At 36.2% G+C, this 22,155-nt stretch overlaps 1 protein-coding gene across 1 annotated transcript in view; it reads right to left on the bottom strand.

Annotated features, from left to right (window-relative positions):
• Positions 1-22,155, bottom strand: part of LOC109099811 (leucine-rich repeat and fibronectin type-III domain-containing protein 2-like) — a 138,764-nt gene that overhangs the window by 80,452 nt on the left and 36,157 nt on the right. The window contains exon 2 of the mRNA XM_042742951.1: positions 17,034-17,168. The gene's annotated coding sequence lies outside the window, so the exon portion shown is untranslated. The remainder of the gene's footprint in view (positions 1-17,033; positions 17,169-22,155) is intronic.

Genomic DNA, 22,155 nt, shown 5'->3' with positions numbered 1-22,155 from the left:
ATAATAATATAATTAATATAATTATATAATAATTATAATAATATAATTTTTTTTTTCAAATTTCATACGGTAAACTTAGAAATGACATATATTTTGCTTTAAGTGTCCTAATAATGCTACATTGCCCTTATGCATTTAAACTAAAGTAAGTCAAAGACCACCAATCCAAAAAATCAAAATCAGTCAATGTAAGCATGCAAATTTTGCAGTAAGATGCATGGTGAATTGGAATAGTGCTGGTATTTGCCTTGTTTGTGTAATGCTTAGCTAACAGAGGATATATCCTTCAGGGACGCCTGGCCTCCAACCAAACTGGCACAATTTTAACCACAGTACTTCTGAGGGTGATAACATAGTAGAAAACCTGTTTCCATCTCCACTGGTATGGCTAGAGCTAAAAAAGTGCAAAGTAGTTGGCAAATGTCCAAGTGGTTGCTAACAAGGTGGGCCAATTCTAGTGGTGAAAACATAGTTGTTTGAATCACCTGCACTAAGGACAACAGGTATCCTGTAATGCCATCAGGGAAGCACTTCCCACCACCTACTCCTTTCCAGATGCAGATGGTGGATCCCTCACTCCTGGAGGTTCTTCTAATGCTAAACTCTTTGTAGCCTCAATACAGCAGCTATGATTGTTGATGTAACAACTTGGAGGAATATTGCCTGCAGTAATATTACCTAAAATGCAGGGGTGTAGCAATTGATTCAAAGGTAACCACTAACCCTTAACCAAGTGTTTGTTCCTTTTTCTTAATTATATCTGAGCATATATTTATTGCCTTAGGTCAGGGTGTCTGATTAATTTTATGTTGAGGGACAGATTTAACAAAACATCAGCCAAGGGATGCAGAACTTTTAAACTGTTAAACCTGGAAGAACATGGAATTTATTCACTTTATTTACCAAAAACAAATTAGCAGGTTTCAAGATAGAATGGCTAAATGTCTTCCAAGCATGAGACAAACAAGTATGAATATCCAATATCTGATTTTGAATGGAACACAGCAAAGGATCTGGTCCAAATTTTACCACCCAACATTCTGCTAGGCATCCTGGTTTATTTTCACCTTAGAGTTAAGGAATGTATATGGTTCAAAAATGTCCTTGGCAAACACTGAATTATGTTCACATACACATATTTTGTTTTACAAAATCACTCGATAGATGGTGTGCTGCACTGATAGGTGTTGAGACGGTAAAGATCCCACAGTGAGTCATTTCTTGTTATGACTGTGACCTCCTACTACAGAATAACTGGCAAGAAACTAAAGAACATCTTGAATTTACAGATGCAATGACTTCTGTGGGCTGAGAGAAAGACCACCAGTGTGCAAATGTCTTTTCAGACATTTAGACAACAGATAGGCATGCAAATGTTCCTCTGATATTCTTTTGTAGATGTCGGAGCCAGCAGTTTGACACCAGGGAACCTAATTGAAATGAAAGGAGCAGTGCTCTGAGGCAAACTCGACTGCCTGCCACCCTTGTTTCTAATTATACCACCTTTTTAGACTATCAGGCAAAGGCCTTGACATAAATGAGAACATTCTGCCACATGATGTTTAACGCAGCCAGTCTTCTTCCTCCACCTTTGGCTCACTTTTTTTTATTCTACCGAATGATTCATCAGCCCACTTTTTCTCTTTTGTTTGTGTGACAAGGAGATATGATTTTGTTTTAATTTGTTTGCTCCTATCATCTTTTTAGAGCAACTGTTCTGCTTGAATTCTGTGACTTAATTTGCTGCCAAGTTGAGTGTGATTCGCTCTCTACCTCGATTTCTCATCTGCACCTTCTCTGCTTTATTCAGACAAGCATGCTTTCAGTTTTTATCCTGACCGCTCTCCACTCCAGGAAGAGCGCTACCATCCAAGATAAACATGTTTGAAGTGGCAAAACTAACAGCCTGGGTTAGATAACCCTCGACCTATACTGACGGACAGGAACAACAACATGCAAGGCCTCAGCAGAGAATTTTATAAGAGACTCTCCAGTGGGGAAGTGCTGATCCATTACAATAAGCATAAGAAATAATTCTCAGTGGTTATATAACACGGTAAAGGATAAACAATTATAGTAAGACAAGTTAGATCACTGTAGTTTAGTGGGTAGTACTTTCACCATATAGCAAGAAGATCCATGGTTCTACAGTCAGGTCCATATATATGTGGACAATGACACAGTTTTTATTATTTTGGCTGTTGACCAAAACATTTAATTTACAGTTATATAGTAAATATGGGCTTAAAGTGCACACTCTGAGATTTAATTGGAGAGTATTCTCACCACAATTGGAGAAAAGGTTAAGGAATTACAGCTCTTTAATATGTACCTCCCCCTTTTGTCAAGGGACCATAAATAATTTAACAGTTGACTCAAAAGCCATTTCATGGACAGATGTGGGCTATTCCTTTGTTATTTCTACATCAATTAAGCAGGTAAAAGGTCTGGAGTCGATTCGAATGTGCCATTTGCACTTGGAAGCTGTTGCTGTGAATCCACATAATGCGGTCAAAGGAGCTCTCCATGCAAGTGAAACAGACGATTGTTAGGCTTCAGAAACACAACAAAACTATCAAATAGATAGCAAGAACATTAGGAGTGCCCAAATCAACAGTTTGGTACATTCTGAGAAAAAAATAAGAAGATGCAGTGGTGAGCTCAGCAACATAAAAAGGCCTGGACATCCTCTCTATAGTAGAGAAAAACCCTTTCACATCATCCAGTCAAGCATTTGCAGACTGGCCATCTGGGGCACCAGGAGTTTTCCTGGTGGGCTGCTGTACAATGTGGGCCGGCCCATTGCATAAATATAAAGACTGAATTATAGTAAATATACATAGCCTATATCTGTCCATTGGCCCAGGCGAATGGCCTGCGCAGCCCACTTGAGTCAAATATTCTAGTGCGCTATGGCTCAATGCAGCAGCTAAAAAGCACTCATCGATGTTAAAGGGATCATATGATGTGATTTGAAATTTTCCTTTCTCTTTGGAGTGTTACAAGCTCTCGGTGCATAAAGAAGATTAAAGTCTCAAATCCAAAGAGACATTCTTTATAAAAGTTAAGGGTCAACTAATGCCCCCCCCCCCAAAACGGCTCATTCTAACATGCCCCCACATCTCTACTTCACTATGTGGGAAGATTTGCATAACCCCCCCAAATGTTCACACAAAGAAAGAAGGCGTAACTTTAATTCTCTCTGTCGCCGCAGCTACCATGCCTTGAAGTGAAACTTTGTTTGACCTTCCAAAAAATCAGTGGTTAAGTTGTATTTCAACACTGTTCAGAACAGTTCATCCCAAATATTCCGATGTGTGCTGCGCATTTTATGGAGGGTGAGAACCAGTAGCCTACTGTACTGTTTCCTGAACCAGTAGCCTACTGTAGTCTGTGGCACAACGGTTGTTTCTATAAAGTTGGGCAGGTCAAACTTTGCAAGGACAGTCTGGCGCTTCTGACTCACAGCCTGAGGTAAGTTTTTTTAGATTTAAATAATTTGCCAATGATGATTCAAATGCAAGTTTTGAGCAGTAGAGTAGGCTTGATGTTTCTCGGATCACAAATGCAGACATTTTATGTTTACGCAGCGCGATATGCAATGCAACGCGTAAGAAAATAGTATAAGTCATTATAATCAGTAATTATGTCCCCACTGGATGCAACAAATGCCTCATTTGTAATGAGTTTTATTTGTTTTGTGTCGTCTAGTGATGTCCGGATTGTGAACAAAACTTTCTATTTAACCAGATCTTCTTCATGTACAGGTCGAACCAGTTCACCAAATCTATCTGAATCGTTTGAAACGGTTCACGTCTCCAGTACGGACTAATCCACAAATAACTTAAGTTATTCGGTTTATAAACGTGCCTAACACTCCCTCTGATGCAAAATAAACCAATATCCTGAGTTATTCAATTACTCCTAACAGTACATTGACTGAGCTGCTAAAAGAAAGCGATGATGAAAGTGAAAGTCATGACATTTGTCAAGTATTGGAAACCCATACTCGAAATTGGTGCTCTGCATTTAACCCATCCAAGTGCACACACACAGCAGTGAGAAGTGAACACACACCTGGAGCAGTGGGCAGCTATATATCCAGAGCCCGGGGAGCAACTGGGGGTTCAGTGCCTTGCTCAAGGGCACTTCAGCCATGGGTATTGAGGGTGGAAGAGAGCGCTGTTCATTCACTCCCTCCCACCTACAACTCCTGCCAGCACCGAGACTCGAACCTGCGACCTTCTGGTTACAAGTCCAAATCTCTAACCATTAGGCCACAGCTGCCCCCGGATCTGCCCCCGGATCTGCCCCCGGATGGGATGTGCACGAACACAGCAGCTGGACTGAGTCTCGTGCTGCTGGCCTGGGAGATGGCATCACAGTATGTTAAGGGGCATAACATTTCCGTCACACGCTTGAGGCATTCGGCCAATCACAATGCCCTGAATGGCTGACCAATCAGAGCACACCTCGCTTTTCAGACCGATGAGCTTTGTAAAAATTGACGCGTTTCAGAAGGCAGGTTATAGAAGATAAACTATAATGTACATTATATGGGAAATAATGTGTTTTTTTAACCTTAAATCACATAAACACATTGCATTACACCAAATACACAAAATAATGTACTTTTTAGCAGCATCATATGACCCCTTTAAAATTGAATAAGGCAGGATTTACCTTCCACAGAGCTGAGCTGTGCGGCACTTGAATGCAAGCTGAGGTAAGATGTAAGCTGAACATGATGAGACAATTAAGCAATATTTGCCAAAAAAAAAGTCTGATTTCTGATTTTAATGCCATTTACATTATTTGCCACAGTGTACATAGAAACATTATAAATGTCACGACTATTTTAATCTGGGCCTGTTATAAGAGTAAAAGAGGGGGATCAATTTTGCAAGAGGTCCTATAGGTTATGGTGTAATAAAGTTTTGATTACTGCAAATGTATATATATATAAAATGCTTCACCAATATACAAATTTCCCCAGCAAACAGTAAAAAAAAAAAAAAAAAAAAAAAAACAACAACACGGTGTCCAGAATAAATTAGCAGGGTTTTGAATGCGGAATGTCCAGCAATGCTGATGATGATTTGTGTCAGTTTTGTAAATTAGTGCAGCTCATGAGCAGTTTAACAGTCTTATCTGTTGATGAGATAATGTATCCAATGTAGAAATCCTTGCAGAGGTAGGCTGGGTAGTCTCGCGTAGCCAGACCTTTGGCTGAAGGTCTGAAATTCATGGCAGCTTTCTTTTGCCAAGGCCCCATGAGGCCATTTGACCGACATGTCAAACAACCAATCACAGTTCGTTTCGTTCAGCATCATGTTTCGGGGAGTGGAAATGTTGCCACGATAATGTATTTGAAAGATTCTATGCCGCGAACTTTAAATATTTCACATACTTTTGAAACTCCAGTGTTTAGTTGACCCTGATAAGCACTCGTCGTCACAGTTGCAAACACTATGGCTTTCTTCTTTCGTGAGGGGGTTTGGCGTCACGGCATCTTTGTTTCCAGTTAGAACGTTAAAGAATGCGACACACGTCTCCCAGAAATCCTGCAGAATTCATCCAATCCGATGACGACTTCGACACTCCAAAAGTGTTTCCACTTTTGTGTCCCATATGCATCAGACGTTTAGCAAATGGTCCGTGGGCATGACATCTGAGGCTGAGACTATAGGATGGGTAGTTTAGGGGTATAATCCTTGGACAAGTGCGATAACGCACTCAAAGGAACACTGAAGTTGTACATCCACTCCTCATAGTTGTTAGCATGCAACACTAGCATGAATTGGAACAAATAAAAATCCTCTAGAAAAGATAACAACTAATCAGAGTCCATACAGTAACCAAACAAACATAATACACACAACATTAAACAGTAAACTCCACTAGTGGTTAATAAATATTCATTTATTTTAAAGCATTTTTATTTCTGTATTGAAGTGAAGTGAAGTGAAGTGAAGTGAAGTGACACACAGCCAAGTATGGTGACCCATACTCAGAATGTGTGCTCTGCATTTAACCCATCCAAAGTGCACACACACAGCAGTGAACACACACACACCATGTACACACACCCGGAGCAGTGGGCAGCCATTTATGCTGCGGCGCCCGGGGAGCAGATGGGGGTTCGGTGCCTTGCTCAAGGGCACCTCAGTCATGGTATTGCCGGCCCGAGACTCGAACCGACAACCTTAGGGTTAGGAGTTAAACTCTTTAAACACTATGCCATGACTTTCCCAATTTTTGTGTTATGTTTGCATGTTAGTAAGTGGCATTAAAGGGGTCATATGATGTTGCTTAAAATAACATTATTTGGTGTATTTTGTGTAATGCAATGTGTTTATGCAATTTAAAGTTCAAAAACACATTATTTTCAACATAATGTATATTATTGTTGCACCTCTATGCCCCGCCTTTCTGAAGCGCGTCGAATTTTACAAAGCTCATCATTCTGAAAAGCAAGGTGTGCTCTGATTGGCCAGCTGTCCAGTGCATTGTGATTTGCCGAATTCCTCAAGTGTGTGACGGAAATTTTAGGCCCCTTACCATACTGTGGTGCTGTGTGTCCCAGCGCGACAAGACAAAAACAATAAAACCCATTATAAACTTGGCATTTGTTGCATCCAGTGGGGACATAATTACTGATTATAACAACTTATACTGTCTTTTTATGCATTGCACTGCGTATTGTACTGCGTAAATATAAAACCATGTTTCCATTTGTGATCGGAGAAATGACAAACAACAAGCGCTACTCTACACTGCTCAAGACTCACGTTTGAATCATCAGTGGCAAATTCTTTAAATATGAAAACGTACTTACAGGCTGTGAGTCAGAAGCGGCAGATTGTCCTTCCAAAGTTGGAATTGCCCTTCTTTATAGAAACAGACACTGGCAGTGTAGGCTACTCTCACAGGAAACCGTGGGAACCGTGTTGAACCACTGATTTCTAGTTGTGTCCTCTTTTGGAAGGCCAAACAAAGTAGCGTCGCTTTCACAACAAAACACACAGCATCTCCACAACATGGCAGCAGCGGCAACAGTGAGAATAAAAGTTAAGCCTTCCTTCTTTGCATGAACGTTTGGGCGGTGTTATGCAAATCGTCCCACATCGTGATGTAGACATGTGGGGTCATGTTAGAATTAGCCATTTTAGGTAGGAGTGGTTGACTCTTAACTTTTATAAAGGATATCTCTTTGGATTTTAGACTTTAGTCTTTGCAACTTTACAGATCTTCTTTATGCACCAAGAGCTTGTAACACTCCAAAGAGATGGTGTGGTGAGCCGCTCTGTGCCAAAAAGTGCAGGGCCACTTTTTAACCCCAGTCCGCCCCTGCAGCCAAGTGAAGAACACTCTCCAGGAGGTAGACATGTCACTGTCAAAGCCAACAATCAAGAGAAGACTTCACAAGAACAAATACTGAGGTTTCACCACAAGGTGCAAACAAGGCCAGATTAGACTCTGCCAAAAAAAACATCTAAAAAAGCCTGTGTATAAAAATGGATGTAGTTCCCAAGGTTTGTATGTTATACTTATGTTTAACCCCTTAAATGAAAGCTTAAATGAAAAGTCTTCCCTTCAATTTCATTTTGATTGTTTCATTTTAAATTCATTGTTGCTGTTGGTTTCTAAATGCTTTATTTTCCCCCTACAAACATATAAGACTTTTTTAGCCATATGATAGACTGACAATCCATCCAGAGTGTTTCCTGTCCGAGAAACTGGGATAGGCTCTATCCAAATCTGATGGATGGGTGAAAATTAGAACATTCATACATAATGAATCGGGGTCATCCGTTTTAGCAACACAATCATGATCCACATTTAATGTGAATGTAATAGACTGATTTTGTTGTGATTCAGATGCTACAAGCCACTGTCTGATGAGACTGGTTGCGTTTAGAGTATGTGTACATGTACAGTGTGATTACTGTCAATGATGGAAAAAGAAAAAAAAAACCTTGGAGTGAAATGTTTACAGGATATAGTAAAATCCTGTTTGCATTCTGACTACTTTGATTTTAACTATGGATTAGTCTTGTTGTTACTACCATTGTGTTGCTATTCACTTCACCCAAAACAAAATGTTCTATTCAAAATCTGTTTTTATTTGCCTCAAATGCAAAATCCAGTCCTCAGACAGATATGATACATATTCAGGAGGGCCAGAGATGATCTACTAATTGTAGTGATATTGTTCATTTGCAGCATCTCTAGATGTGATCACACAATCATAATGTGAACGTGTGGAAAGATTACAGTTTTTTTTTTTTTTTTTGCTTAAAATAGGCAGCTATTATGCCCTTCTTTCATACACAGACATGTTTGTCGGCTTTAGGGTACTCAGAATCCCATTTTTTGTCAGAGACACAACTAAAAAATGTCTCCATTGTTGTGTTTCTGACCATTAGTAAAGCACTTGACATCTGAAAATGAAGTTCAGCCATGTTTTTAAAACTTTGAGCATAACACGTCACTCATCTGCAGCAGCAAGACATGCAGACTTTTCAATGCAATGCAACAAAATTGAAGTGTTAATATATCTATCAGTGGATGAACCCAGTACTCCACATATTATACTGTGATTATGAATATTTTAATTATTGACATAATTACATTATAATAATCACAGTATTCACTTTACTACCTAATCACTATGCTGCATTAATTGCACTATGGGGTGAATAAGCATAACCACTTTTGACTACTACTAATCACATTGTTTTTATATATAATTAATCATGTTTGTTGTTGTTGTTTTGTTGGTTTTTTTTTTTTTTTTTTTTTTTTTTTTTTTTTACATCTCGGGATCTCAAATTTCATGGAAAGGAGCATGTCTATGGGCGACAACCTCAACATTCTAAACTGAAAAGGTTTAAGTTCTGAAAAAAATAATGAAAGGTTTTAAGCTTTGAAAAGCAGTGTGCATAATATCAGGAACTGAACTCCAAGACAAGTATATAACAAGCAGTTCTAAAACAATTAAAGCCTGAGCTAACAGAAGGCCAGCAATTATGTATCATACTTTTCACTGTACCAGGAATTAATCTTCCGCACTGGCAGTTCTCATACAGTCCTGACACTCTCTCTGTCCCCTGGCCTGTCACAACACTAAAATTGTTAGTCTCCTAATCGCAAGTCAAAGTTTATCAGCATTTGGTGTATATTAAATCTAATTCAGGCCAAAAATCCTCAGTTGAAATAAGAAGGGGCTGTTTGATGTGTTAAAACTCAAATCACAATTCACTTTTATCTGACTTTGGGGATTCTGATTCAGATTCTGAGAAGGCCTTAGTTATTATTTCATAATAAATGTCATATTTAAGTATCTATTATGTCATAGTATGTTAGATGCATCTTTAAACAGTGAAGCTAAGGCAGCTCTGTAAGAGCTCCAGATTCTGTGTATCTATGCCAATTTTAGCTGTATTAAAATAGTAAAGTTGTATTCAGGCAACTGTAATAAGCTGTTGGTTCTGCATAAATGAAATACCACATCCGATGTTGCCTTTATATGACAATTAAGCTCTGTTTGAAACCAACTTCCTTATAAATGACTGTTTTGGAACATTATACACTATCAACACTTCTGTTATTCACTTCAAATGTCTAATACATTTTGTGTGCCTTTTTTTTTTTTTTTTCCTCTGGCTATCATCATAATTCTGTGTTATATGTTCTTTCCTGATCCAATGTCAGTATGACGTTATATTGACGTCCAGTGCCTGCTGGGTATAACATGGTCTTCACGATGCTGCTTCAGATTCTGTGCAGCCTTTGTACTTTAGACTCCATTAGTGAATACCAGATAGATTTTCCTTATACTGTATATGTGAAGCTTTACAAATTCTGCAGTTTTGTCAGATCTGTGTGTACAGTATGCCTTTGTTAGTGTGATTTAAAGGGAAGGTCTTTTAAAAAGAACATATGGAAAATATCTGCATCAAACTTTATTAACATTTGCATTCACTTACATTTAGTAGCTTGTCTCAGATTGTACAGGTAGAATTGTGTAGAGGCACTTATTATTATTATTATTTTTTTTTCTTCCCTCCAACATTCGTTCACAATTGCAGGCAATCATAACCTGTTAAAGTCACCATGAAAACAAAATTTAAAATTCTTATTTTTGAATGGAATACTGTAGTGTTTATGTGACAAAGTGACAATATTATTATTGTAATTATTATAAATAATTTATCCTTGTACTTTTTTTTTTTTTTTTTTTTTTAAATTCATGTGCCCTTGTAATCTTTAATCAAAAACGTGAACCTCCCCTCCCCCTCAAAACGACTCATCTTCTCTTCTGGTCACGAGCTTTGGCACAAGGGTGGAGCTAGTGATGTGATGGGTAAATGCTGGGGGAAAAACTGAAGCTAACGCTTCACTTTATAGAAATCAATGCATTGATCAGTGCTGACGCAAGCCATGAGGGAGTACACTACCCTTAAAAATGTAAATAATATTAGGATATTACCACAACTTTACTCGTAGGTCATCGCAAACTATTTTTTTTTTTTTTTTGATTATGATTTTGGAGGACGCGCTCAGTCATTCAGGCAGTCTCTCTCTCTCGTGCATGCATGCTATTTTGTGCCATTGATTGTCGTTGTCTTCCTCAATAAATAAAAAAAAATTCTGCATGCTAGAGTGTCGCTGGTGAATCCAGTGGTGAGAAATCCCTTCACAACTAACTGCAAACTGGCATTCAGATCTGCCTCCATTTTGTTAGCAACGCCCCAACTTCCAATGATCCAATCAATTCCTGAAGGATGAAATCAAGTCCCGCCCTCTCATTTCAGATGCTGTTTCACTCTGATAGACATCACAGTAGAGATCACATGCCAACTTGAAAGAAATGTGCTTTATTCAATCAGTTTTATTTATTTATTTTTTATTTTTTATTATTTTTTTTTCTGTAACTCTGGCATTGATTTCAAAATGGAAATTATCAGCTATTGTTGTTTTTGCTTTATTTCAGGGGAAATCCTTTTTAGAATAAACAGATAAAAACAATTTTTATAATCTAATCTTTTTAGCTGGCATTATTTACAAGCAATATGAGAAAAAATTATTTATTTATTAATGTTTTATTTATTTATTTATTTATTTATTTATTTATTTATTTATTTATTTATTAAGCACTGCACACTTTCAAGGTAATTGTTTCAGGCTAAAAAAATCAAAGAAAGCATTCTTACAAAAAAAAAAAAAAAAATGAAGACTACTGACAGTAAGCACATTGTTCCTCTTCATGCATTCTCAGATAAGAGTCTTGTTATTTTGTCTTGCTATATATATATATATATATATATATATATATATATATATATATATATATATATATATATATATATATATATAATTTTATAATTTTCTTTTTTTTTTACTTGGCAGAGCTGGTAGGATAAAATGGACAAGATTCAGTGAATGTTTTCCTTCTTGTTATCACACCATGTTTCTACATGACAGTACTCTGTTATCCAAATGAGTATGGATTTTATTACTATCTGACAGTGCAAATTATTTTTAATTTATTTACATAATTAGTCTTAGTAGTAGTAGTAATAGTAGTAGTAGCATATATTTATTTATTTATGTTCAAGTTAAGTTCCAACTAATAAGGCATCTTGAAAAAAGCTTTCAAGTTGGAAGATCAATCCAAGCTTGGAATGCTAGATAACTTGAATGAAATTTACCACCCTTAATCTGCATAACCTGATCAGTTACATTACTTTCAACAACAACAGATGCAGTGGTAATGGAGAAGTTATGGATTATTTATTTATGAGTGCAAATTCACGTTAATTGATAACCATATTCATAATTTAAGGATCATACATTTGTGAACCATAACCTTTTAGCCACACCCTTCCCCAAAAGTATCTGTAAATGTATCTGAGAGAACAAAAGAAAAAAGAGAGAGAGAGAGAGAGAGATAAATAAATAAATAATATTATTATTAATAATAATAATAATAATGTAAATTATAGCTTGAAATGTCATTTAATGAAATGACAAAACAATCTTAATCATCTTCAATGTTGGTAATCATATTTGCTTTTGAGTAGTGTTGACGCTTATTTTTAATCAGCATTTGTCATTTACTCTCATTCTTACTCTTATTCTCTATTTTGTGATTTTACTAATGCCAAATTTTAAGCCAAAATTTAGAAATAGAAATAGAAAGAGAAAGATAAAATGTGCATTTGCAATAAGTTTCTGGGAATTGCATCACTATAGCACATGAATATATCTGCACAGGTGCAATACGGTGTAATACAATCTTTGTAACTAAAATATAATAACTTATTAAAACATGCTGATACAAACACAACATGCAAAACTCACACATGAGGCAAAGGATAGAAATGGCAAAACCACTGACACTCAAGGGAGTCTGGTACTTGTGTGAAAAGCTCAAGGACTGAGTATTGTATGTGGGAAAGCACACACACACACACAAACAACATCACTCTCTGCAGTCTAACTAAGCAGTTTTTCACACTCATTTCTTGGAGTTTGCAGTGGAACTGTTGTCATTTGTGTGACAGGCAAGTGCACTTAATCCCGTCTCAAGAGAGAGAGCAGTGCCAGATGGCTGAGTACAGCAGCAGAGACAGTGGTCAGGTGGTGGACAGACATCCACCCTCGGAGTACACTGACATACTGGTTGACTGTCAGCAGACAGCATGTGGCATGTAGGCAGATTACTGGCAGGTCACCAGCTAATGGTTTACCTGAAGTGCTAAACATTTATACAGTCTGGAAACAACCAATCTCCTGAGGAGCTCTGGCTAAGCTGACGCCTGACAATCAGCCATTGTTTCAGTGTACTTTACAATCATATTTTAGCATGTCAATTGAAAAGCACTTGGCAAGGTACTCTATAATACTGTTAATTTTACTACATTGTTAATAATATAACATTATATTATTATGAAAAATAAATAATTTTGCCTAAGGGCAAGTTATTTATTTTTCATTGTCTCAAGTTAAAAAATATAGATGTGAATCATTACCCTATTTTTTTTTTTTAATTGGATGAATGAAACACTTTTCTTTTTCATTGTATGTTGCTAAGCGGTTATTAGAGTGTTCTTGTTAGCTACATTTTAACAGCAACAAAACATAGATAAAACTGCACATAAAAAAATAAAAAAAAATAAAAAAACCTTACTTCTGAACCTGTCCAATTTTGATGGGCAAAATGGCAAAAATCTAAGCAATTTGATCAGGTTACACATCTATTACTGCTATCTGAAAAATTAATGTGATTTCATGATTTTATGGGTTAAGAAAAATTGTTGCAAAATTATGCATGTAAACACGCTCAGTGTAAGTCATTCTAAGTTATTTCATCCATTTTATCATCTGGTAGGTGAAAACCTCTCCCCAGCAAGTCACAATATTATGTTGTAAATTAAAGAAGCAACGTAATATCATTTTACAGAAATGCTCCACAAGCATTTTAAATGTCCTGTGTGACACTACAGTATGTGTACAAATTAATGTTGTCTTGAAGGATTGGCCTTTTTATTTTGGGAGCTAGCCAACTCATTTCATACGCAATAGGAGACAAACCTGTAAACATTAAAGCTTGAGAAATGTTGTGTTTGGTAATGCTTGATAAAGGTCATGAAATGGCTTTCCCAGCCCACACAATTAACCCGCTTTCTCTATGAAGCAGCAATCTGTTGGGAGGCAATTAAAGCCCACTGCTTCCTGTTGCGAGTCATCTTTATACTATAAGAATCTAGTTGCAATAACCACTGCAATTGTAAAACATTTTATTAACCCTTTGCTGGAGTTTCCAGGAAAACAATACCTAAAAAAAAATTTTAAACAACAAAGAATATAATCTAAATTATACACCACTATGTCTCTCTCTCTGTGTGTTAAATGGGAAGGTATGTTTCATTTTGTTTTAAAGAATTTATTTGTGGCCACCCATTAAAAAAAATGGATTGTGGATGTCACAAGATACATTTTTTTTTTTTTATTTTTTTTTTTTTAATAAAATGTATGTGAATTGTCTTAAAAATCTGATTGCTGGCACAAAGGCAGACACATTTGAGGTAGGTTAAAACGGTGTACTGGTACATTACTAATGTTTGATTCATGAGCAAATCGCACTTGAGTCTGACCTCTTCAATGACTTAGCTAGGGCTCGAATTGAGAGGAAATGTGGGGGGATGGTCCTTGTTGAAGAAAAAAAAAAAGACTAAAATCGTTCCCTCTGTAAAACCACCATCACCTTACCGTCCACTTTAGATTAATAATGGTGTATATTATGTACAATTGGACATGCAAATTAAATATTAAAATAATCTACTTATAATTTACAAACTAAATAACGGTGATGGGCTAATCAAAATTTAGTATTGCAACAAGCAGCAAGCTTTGCTAATTTTTCGCACAAAAAGGTTCAAGCACAACTTTTGATGTTCTGTAATAAAAAAACAAAAACAAAAAAAAAACAAACACGATATATCCTTTATTAGAGTTGAAGACATTCCCCTGACAAAACATTATTGTGCTGCATGTGTGACTGTGAGGGACAGAGAGATGATATTGAGAGTGGTCACTGACTTTGCAAAAACACATTTTAAGAGACCAAAAGCATTCACTGCATTATGAAGCATATTGAAATGCAGTTAGAATATTTTTCTTTGCAAACAAAATATTTCCAAACAAAGCTGGAACAGAGCCATTGTGCGTGAGACCAGCACTGTCTTGTTTTGTTCCTGTCCGTTAATCTGTTTTTGAAAGAATCGAGTGAGTCATTGTTTCAACAATCCATTCATAAAGATAATCACTTGATTTATTTCTAATTGAATCAAGTCGTTTTAAACGATCATTTTATTTTAAGGATTCAATAAATTATTTATTAAAACAGGGGCTTGCAGCAAACCAAAATCCCCCAATTTTAGGCCCCACAAGGATGATAAATCATAGATCATTTAATAAAGCAATTTTGTTGTTGTTGTTGTTGTCGTTATTAAAAAAAAAAAAAAAAATGTGAACACTATTTTGATAGTGTGCATTAGACATTTTGTTGACTATAAGTAACTTTGCAACTACGTTATCTACCAGTCACTGGAGTATTACCAGACTACTTAATATTCTTAATATTCGCTTACAATTTATTTTGATTCGCCTCCAACAGATATTCTACTGACTCATTGCAAAAAGTAATTTTGCAAGTACAGTATGCCAAATCATTCTGCTAACCAAAACCAAAATTAGTTAAGTTTGCCTGCTTACCCTAAAGATGAAGCAGCCACAACAAATAACAGCATATTTAATGCTTCATATTATTATTGTTTAAATTAAAGTTCCAAACGTAGGTTCAGGAGGAGCCTAATCATTCTGTACTGTCAATCATCAATACAAGCCTATGTAAGCAGCACTCATTGCACTGTCCCAGCATCAGTTCTCCTCAAGTGCTCAAGCCAAGCCTCAGTTCGACAGCAAGCCAAGTGTGTTTGTCATTAACCATCAGGACTGGATGGGCAGACGAACTCATGTATCAAAGCATATAGTACTGCCCAGATTGAGATCTTCTTCAATTTTAAATGTGTATCAAAGTATATAGCACTGCCCAGAGTCTTATTCATTTAATATTTTTTTTTTTAAATCATTTATTATCTGTTTGTTTGATTGCTTGCTTGCTTGCTTGCTTGCTTAGGGTATCCGGGGTCTTCCACACATCCATCAAATAAATTGGGTATTACTAGACAATAATAGCTGACTTAAGACTATTATTGCTACTCGTTTTAAAAGCTCTAACCTGTTCAATAATATGCCATGTCATAGTCAATATATTTTATCCTTTATTTACTTATTATTTTTATTACCTTTTTGCCTGCGGATGTAAATCAAGTTGCTTATGCAAGACACTTACATTTACTACAGCAAGAATACTTTCTGGTGGGTAATGCTGAACCTCTGATTCCATTCCTCTTTTTCCCCCTCTCTCTCTAAATTACAGCCGCTCTGCATGTTATATAAATCAAATGTTTCTTATTTATTTATTTGCTGTTTGTTTGTTTGTAAGTTTTAGCATTTTTGGACATTAACCATATCATATTACTGTTGCTTAGATATCAGGGTTAAAAGAACATAAAATTACACCGAAACAGCAACTTTTATGTTGGAAAGGATGTGCAAAAACTAGAAATTGCAAGCAATGTGTATTGTCTCCAAATTGCATCATGTTTTGCTCAAAATAAGGAGGTACATACTCTTGAAAGGTTAAAAGAACAAAACCCAAACCTCTTTCAGCTGACCCCAAGCTTAAAGTGACTGAAAAAAACTTAAATATTATATTGTATTAATAAAATGCTAAATAATAATAATGTTTAATAAACATAAATGTTAAAAGATAATAATAAATAGAGCAAATTTTACAATGCATGTCATAACCGCAGCACATAAATCACACAAAACTCAAAGCAATGCCAGATGGAGTTTGTATCGAGCAAGCATCTATAGATGCTTTGAGTCTGCTAAAAGCACTATAACATGATGGCAGAACAGACTGCTGCCTCTTCATTTGCAAGCCATAAACAATATGCAGAAGAATAAATTGAATAAATTAATTAAATTGCCTTTCGTGGTTTAATAATCACACTATTCCATATTGCAATTTCAATTTAAATGTTATTAATTGTGCAGCCTATTACACAGTATTTAGAGAGGGGAAAAAAAATAAAAAAATTCAATTTAAAGCAGATTTAGTCATTAGTCAAATTGTCATTATTCAACAGTTTTGTTCCAAATGGTAAAAGTAGATTTCAGACTTGCTCAAAGATGCTGAAATCCAAATCTTAATCTGTATTCAGTGACATTTCATGCATGGCATTTTGAATGGCAGTGTTTACACTGACAGCAGTCACATGCTGATACATCAAGCGGGGATCCAAATATCTCTTCTTGTGCTGACATGAGTTGAACATCAGGCAGAATGACACACTGCAGCAGAAGAAATGCAGTCTAGTTTGTTTACTGACCTTCCCGTCTCCCTACTGGCAACAAACAATCAGAGATGTCTGTCTCTCCCTGTGCTCTCGGAGAACTGGGGCAAGTAACTTCTCTTCCAGCACTCCGCTAAAGTAGTATTCCACCTCATTGGGTCACTTGTTCACCTGCGAGACAGAGAAAATGCATTTGTCTGAACATGTGCTTTGGTAGCTCACAGTATGTCACATTTTAAAACCTAGATTTTTACATTTTCAGAACAAAATGTGAGTTTGCACGTGCAAAACCACTACGCTAAGGTGGCTGCTGTGGTCAAAGTCACTTTATACTATTCCGATCTGGTCATTTGCACCACTACCAGGAAATATTTGAACACACTGCTACTAATACTGGCTTTATGGTAGCCATTATCAAGTAAGATCCATTTTATTTAATTGATGTGTTGAATATGGATCTGCTTCATTGTGCACCAATGGAGTTAAGATAACTATGGTAACAAAATAAATACATATATAAATAAATAAACTGGATGGATAATGACGTTAACTTTATAACCTTGACACCATTATTGAACAAAATTGAATCAACAGTGAAATGATTTGAACTGACATTCATGACACTTTTGTCTTCTGTAGAGTTGCTTATACAGTAGCTAAATTTAATTAAATAAAAAAGATACATTTTGTAACATTGACACAGTTGTTGAATTTAATTGAAACAAAAATTATCTAAATTGAACTGTATAATTACACTATTATCTACTGTTGAGCTACTTTTCCGATTAAATCAAATTTCATAATTGATGATTTTTACAAGTGTGCATAAATGTGACTTGACTTTGTATGTAAATACAATACATAGCTACATAAATATGATAATCTCTCAATGTCATGGCATATGAATATGCTAATCATTCAGTGCCTAGGAATATATAATTTTGCCCTCTGACACCATTACTCTACAATGGTACCACCTCAGTCCTTTTTTGAAAGTGCAAGATCATGATTTAGTAGAAGCTAGACAGATATAGACAGATTTAATGGCCAATTCGGAGTATAAAAACTATGTCTTTCTATGGCATAGAACATTTACCACACTACTCTATTTTTCATATTAGTTCAAGGAAAGTCAGTATTCTGCCACTGTCTTTCTCTTCAGGGATTCAACACTATTACCCATCTAGAGATTCACACTTTTGTGATAATGCTGCTGCTATCAGTGTCACTCTGACTGTCACATTCACCTATCTGAAGCTGTAGCCTGTTCCATGTTGTCATGTGTTTCATTGACGCAGTTGTTCTTGCTCACTGTAACTCATGACAAAATGTCATACACAACCCATTCTATTTTGGTAATAGCTATGACATGTTGATGTTCTAATCATATGCTGCTGCTATGATAAGCCAAGAAAATGACATGGTTTATTCATCTTATCTTTAAACACTCCTCTTAGTTGCACTTGGGTACATCTGAGTCATAAAACGTTGCTGAGGCAGATTATAAAGCATTAAACAAAAGGAAATTTTCATATTGATATGATGATTTTATCTCATGAAACATTATAAGACTAAAATGCGTCATCAAAATATGATACAGTATCAAGGACACACCTGCAGGCAAATATGATTTATGCTATAAAATGGTGTGCAATCTATCATTGGGATGAAAGTCTACCGCAATTACAGTGTGCTGCTGTGAGGTGGAGATTCGCCTCAGATATTATGATCAATGCTATAGGTATACTAATCAAAACTACATTTTGATATTATCTGAAGAAAATGTGAGTCGTGCTTGCAAGTGTAAAACTTGCTACCACATTGCTAATGTCAGGGTTATGTTTTTGTCTTTTAGTTTGTTTTTTTCTTGTTTGTTGCATTGGTTACTGATTCAAGATACACATCTGTTTGTAGTTGAGTTGCTTGTTACCTTGTTTTCTTCCTTAGTTCTCCAGTGTAAATATAGTCCTCTGTTTCCTTGGTTGTCTGTTCTTGTCTATGTTTGGTTGTTATCTTTGTATGTTAAGGGCTATTTTGATTCCTGAGTTTACTGTTCATTTTGGATTTGTTAATAAAAAGAAGCTGGCTGCGTTTAGGTCCTGTATTTAGAACTCATCCTTTGCTGCAGACAAATGTGATAGCTGAGGAATTGTGGGTGGTAAGTTTGAAATTGTTTTTAGCTTTTATGTGTTTGATAGATGTCTCAAGTCACAACAGCTCACCCTAAATCTCTACGATACATATTCTGGTCTCTCTATGCTGTAACATCTGCCCTGTTAGCCCTGACAGAGTGAAAAAAAAGGCTGAAACAGCCTAAGCTAGGTGGTTTGTTTTAGTTGGTCTTTCAGCCTGGTCATAGATGATTTTAGAAGGGGTTTGACTGCTTGTTTAGCTGGTCAGGTTGGGAAAATTAGCTGAACACTAGCTTGGCCAGGCTGGAAAACCAGCTTAAACCAGCTAAGACCAGCCAACCCAACCAGATTTGTAAGTGTTTTTAATTAGCCGGGTTTCCATCCAAAGTAGTAATTTTAACTTATGCACAAAATTGGAATATCCCACAAAACATTGCGAACAAGCAATGTTTCCATCCCACGAGTCAAAGAGAACAAAATTGCCACTTCCTGATAAACTGGCACTATACATCACTAAGAAAAGTAGGAGAAGCTACTGAATATAATAATTTTCATATATAATAAATTACTTGCAGCTCAGAATGAGCAGACAAATCACAATGAATGCGGTTATTGCTTTCGAAGGTGGATGCTTCTGTTTGGGAATCCAGTCGTTTAACAGTTCTGGGATGCAATTATACAAAAATACTTTGATGACAGACTTTGCTCGGGCATTTCCGAATGACCATAACAACATTTTAGATGCTGTGGAATGAGATCAGTCCGCTGATTAGTCAGGATTTACAATCCCATAGCGTAAAGTCACATGACTTTTTTGATGCAGTTGGAGGAATGTATTTCCAAAATGCATTTCCATCTCCCATTATTCGCATTAACCCTTTTTCGCACAAGTCAAAAACCACCTCAAGCGAAGGGAGTTTTTTTTGCGAATTAAGGCATTTTTATTCGAAATTCAGCGTTTCTATCACTTGATTCTGATGCGATACTTCAAAATGCGCATAAAAGCAGGGTGATGGAAACCCAGCTACTGTTAGTTCAAATTAACTAATATAGTTAACACATGAAACTTTATTGTACCTTATAACAAATGTACCTCATAAAAGTGCCAATGGGAGAGGAAAGTTTTGTAGGTGATTTACTGACAATGTGCAAAATAAAGAACACAGATGCAGCCAGCACATTTCAGTGAGGTATGTGTAATCTACATTACTAACAACACAGGCACAAATAAATAATTAATGGCACAAATACCAGTAAACTGACAACCGCAAACCTTAGTAAATCATGTTACATAATTCATTTAAATATTTTCTCTCATACATTTTGCATCAGAAAGGGAAACTTCTAAGAAAGAATTTTCAATAAGGTCAGCCACAAAAATAACTGAAAACACACAAACACTGGACAAAACCAATTCTTCATAGAGTGCAGCTTCAATATGACACTATCAATGGCCAATTAAACATAGTGCTCTGAACTTCAACTGAATTTAAAGTTATTCTCTCATTCTCTCATGTGGATCCAGCAATTATAGTGTTACTTCATAAAAACAGTCCCTTCCCCTCATTGTTTCACCATAATACATCTCTCTGAGGTCAACAACAAGAGACACTGTAAGTGGAGGAAAGAAACCCTCATCACAGCATTAACAGACCAAGAAGTTATCAATAAAAGACAGAACATTTCATCATTCACTCAAGAAAAGACGTTCACAAAATACATTCTATCATCCCCTTCATAACTTTAAGATGAAAGTTGGATCAGTGATTAGAAAAGAACCAATCTTGCTTTGAAAATATAAAAATACGTTGTTGTCTTTCAAGGTTGAGAGGGTCAAAAGAGCCTTATTGCAAAGCTAATGTATCCTTTTATCACACAGCAAACCATTGAAATATGAATGAATAGAACCACATCTGCTAATTAGGTGACATAAACAGATGCCAAACATAGAGAATTAATTATAGTAATTAGTAACGTTGCTGGCAAAGCTTTGCCCAGAGATGTGATACTACACAGCATCCACACCCGGGAATCATTTTAGATAACTGAGGCAGAGAAACCGCATAAATATTTATGATTTCTGAGGCATATCTTTACACAGATGTAAAATAAAAATTTCAAACAGCCAACTTATGTCCGGGGTCTGAAATATTCATGAGTGATGATGGAGTAGTTTTTGGTCAGAGATCTAATTTTATGATATGATGCTTCACACAGTGATGACCTTCAAGACAGGCCAATTGCTGTACATATTTTATCATAGTGACCTGACTCATTCATGTCAACCAAATGCATTATTTAGGCACATATTTGAGCTTGATTCGTTGGATTCTTTTAAAGAAAAGCTCTCATAATGTTTGAGATTATAAATGATTTTGTCATAATGATTCTTTCATCCTGTTTTCCTTTTTCATATAAAACATTTTACCACAAACCATTTTGCATACGCAGCGAGGCAAAGAGTAAGCTGATTAGTTATATTGTTGGATTAGTTTTAACTAGAGCTGAAACAACTAATCGATTTAATCGATTAAAATCGATTATTAAAATAGTTGTCAACTAATTTAGTAATCGATTCGTTGCTAAATAATTTTTATTTGCCGTAAGCGGCTCATTTCGTGCATATTTTAAATCTGCGGTGACCAAAGTGTGGCAGTAATGAGCCACCGGAGGTTTTACACAGCCAGTACAGCAGGAGAAGTAGCGAATAGCCAATAGCTGGCCTCGTTATATGTCACGTGCTTCCCGCACAGCGTCTCTGCAGCATTCAGCGTGATGGGTGAGGCAGGCGGCAGTGGAGTAAGCTCGAGAAAGAAAAAGAAAAAAGCGGAAGATAAAACTAATCGGACGAAGTCATCCAAAATGTGGGAGCACTTTACTTTGAGCCTTCAAAAAGAGGAGTAACCTGTAAACTGCGGCTGTTTTCTGCGGCAGGAAACATATCCTCTAAAAAGAGAGCAAGCCTAACTGTTAAGCCCTGAACATTTGGACATGTTGACGTTTTTGCACTGCAATGCAAAGTTTTT

The sequence above is a fragment of the Cyprinus carpio genome, chromosome B17 (genome assembly GCF_018340385.1).
Source record: "Cyprinus carpio isolate SPL01 chromosome B17, ASM1834038v1, whole genome shotgun sequence".
NCBI lineage: Eukaryota > Metazoa > Chordata > Actinopteri > Cypriniformes > Cyprinidae > Cyprinus > Cyprinus carpio.
This window is presented reverse-complemented; position numbering and strand designations above follow the sequence as displayed.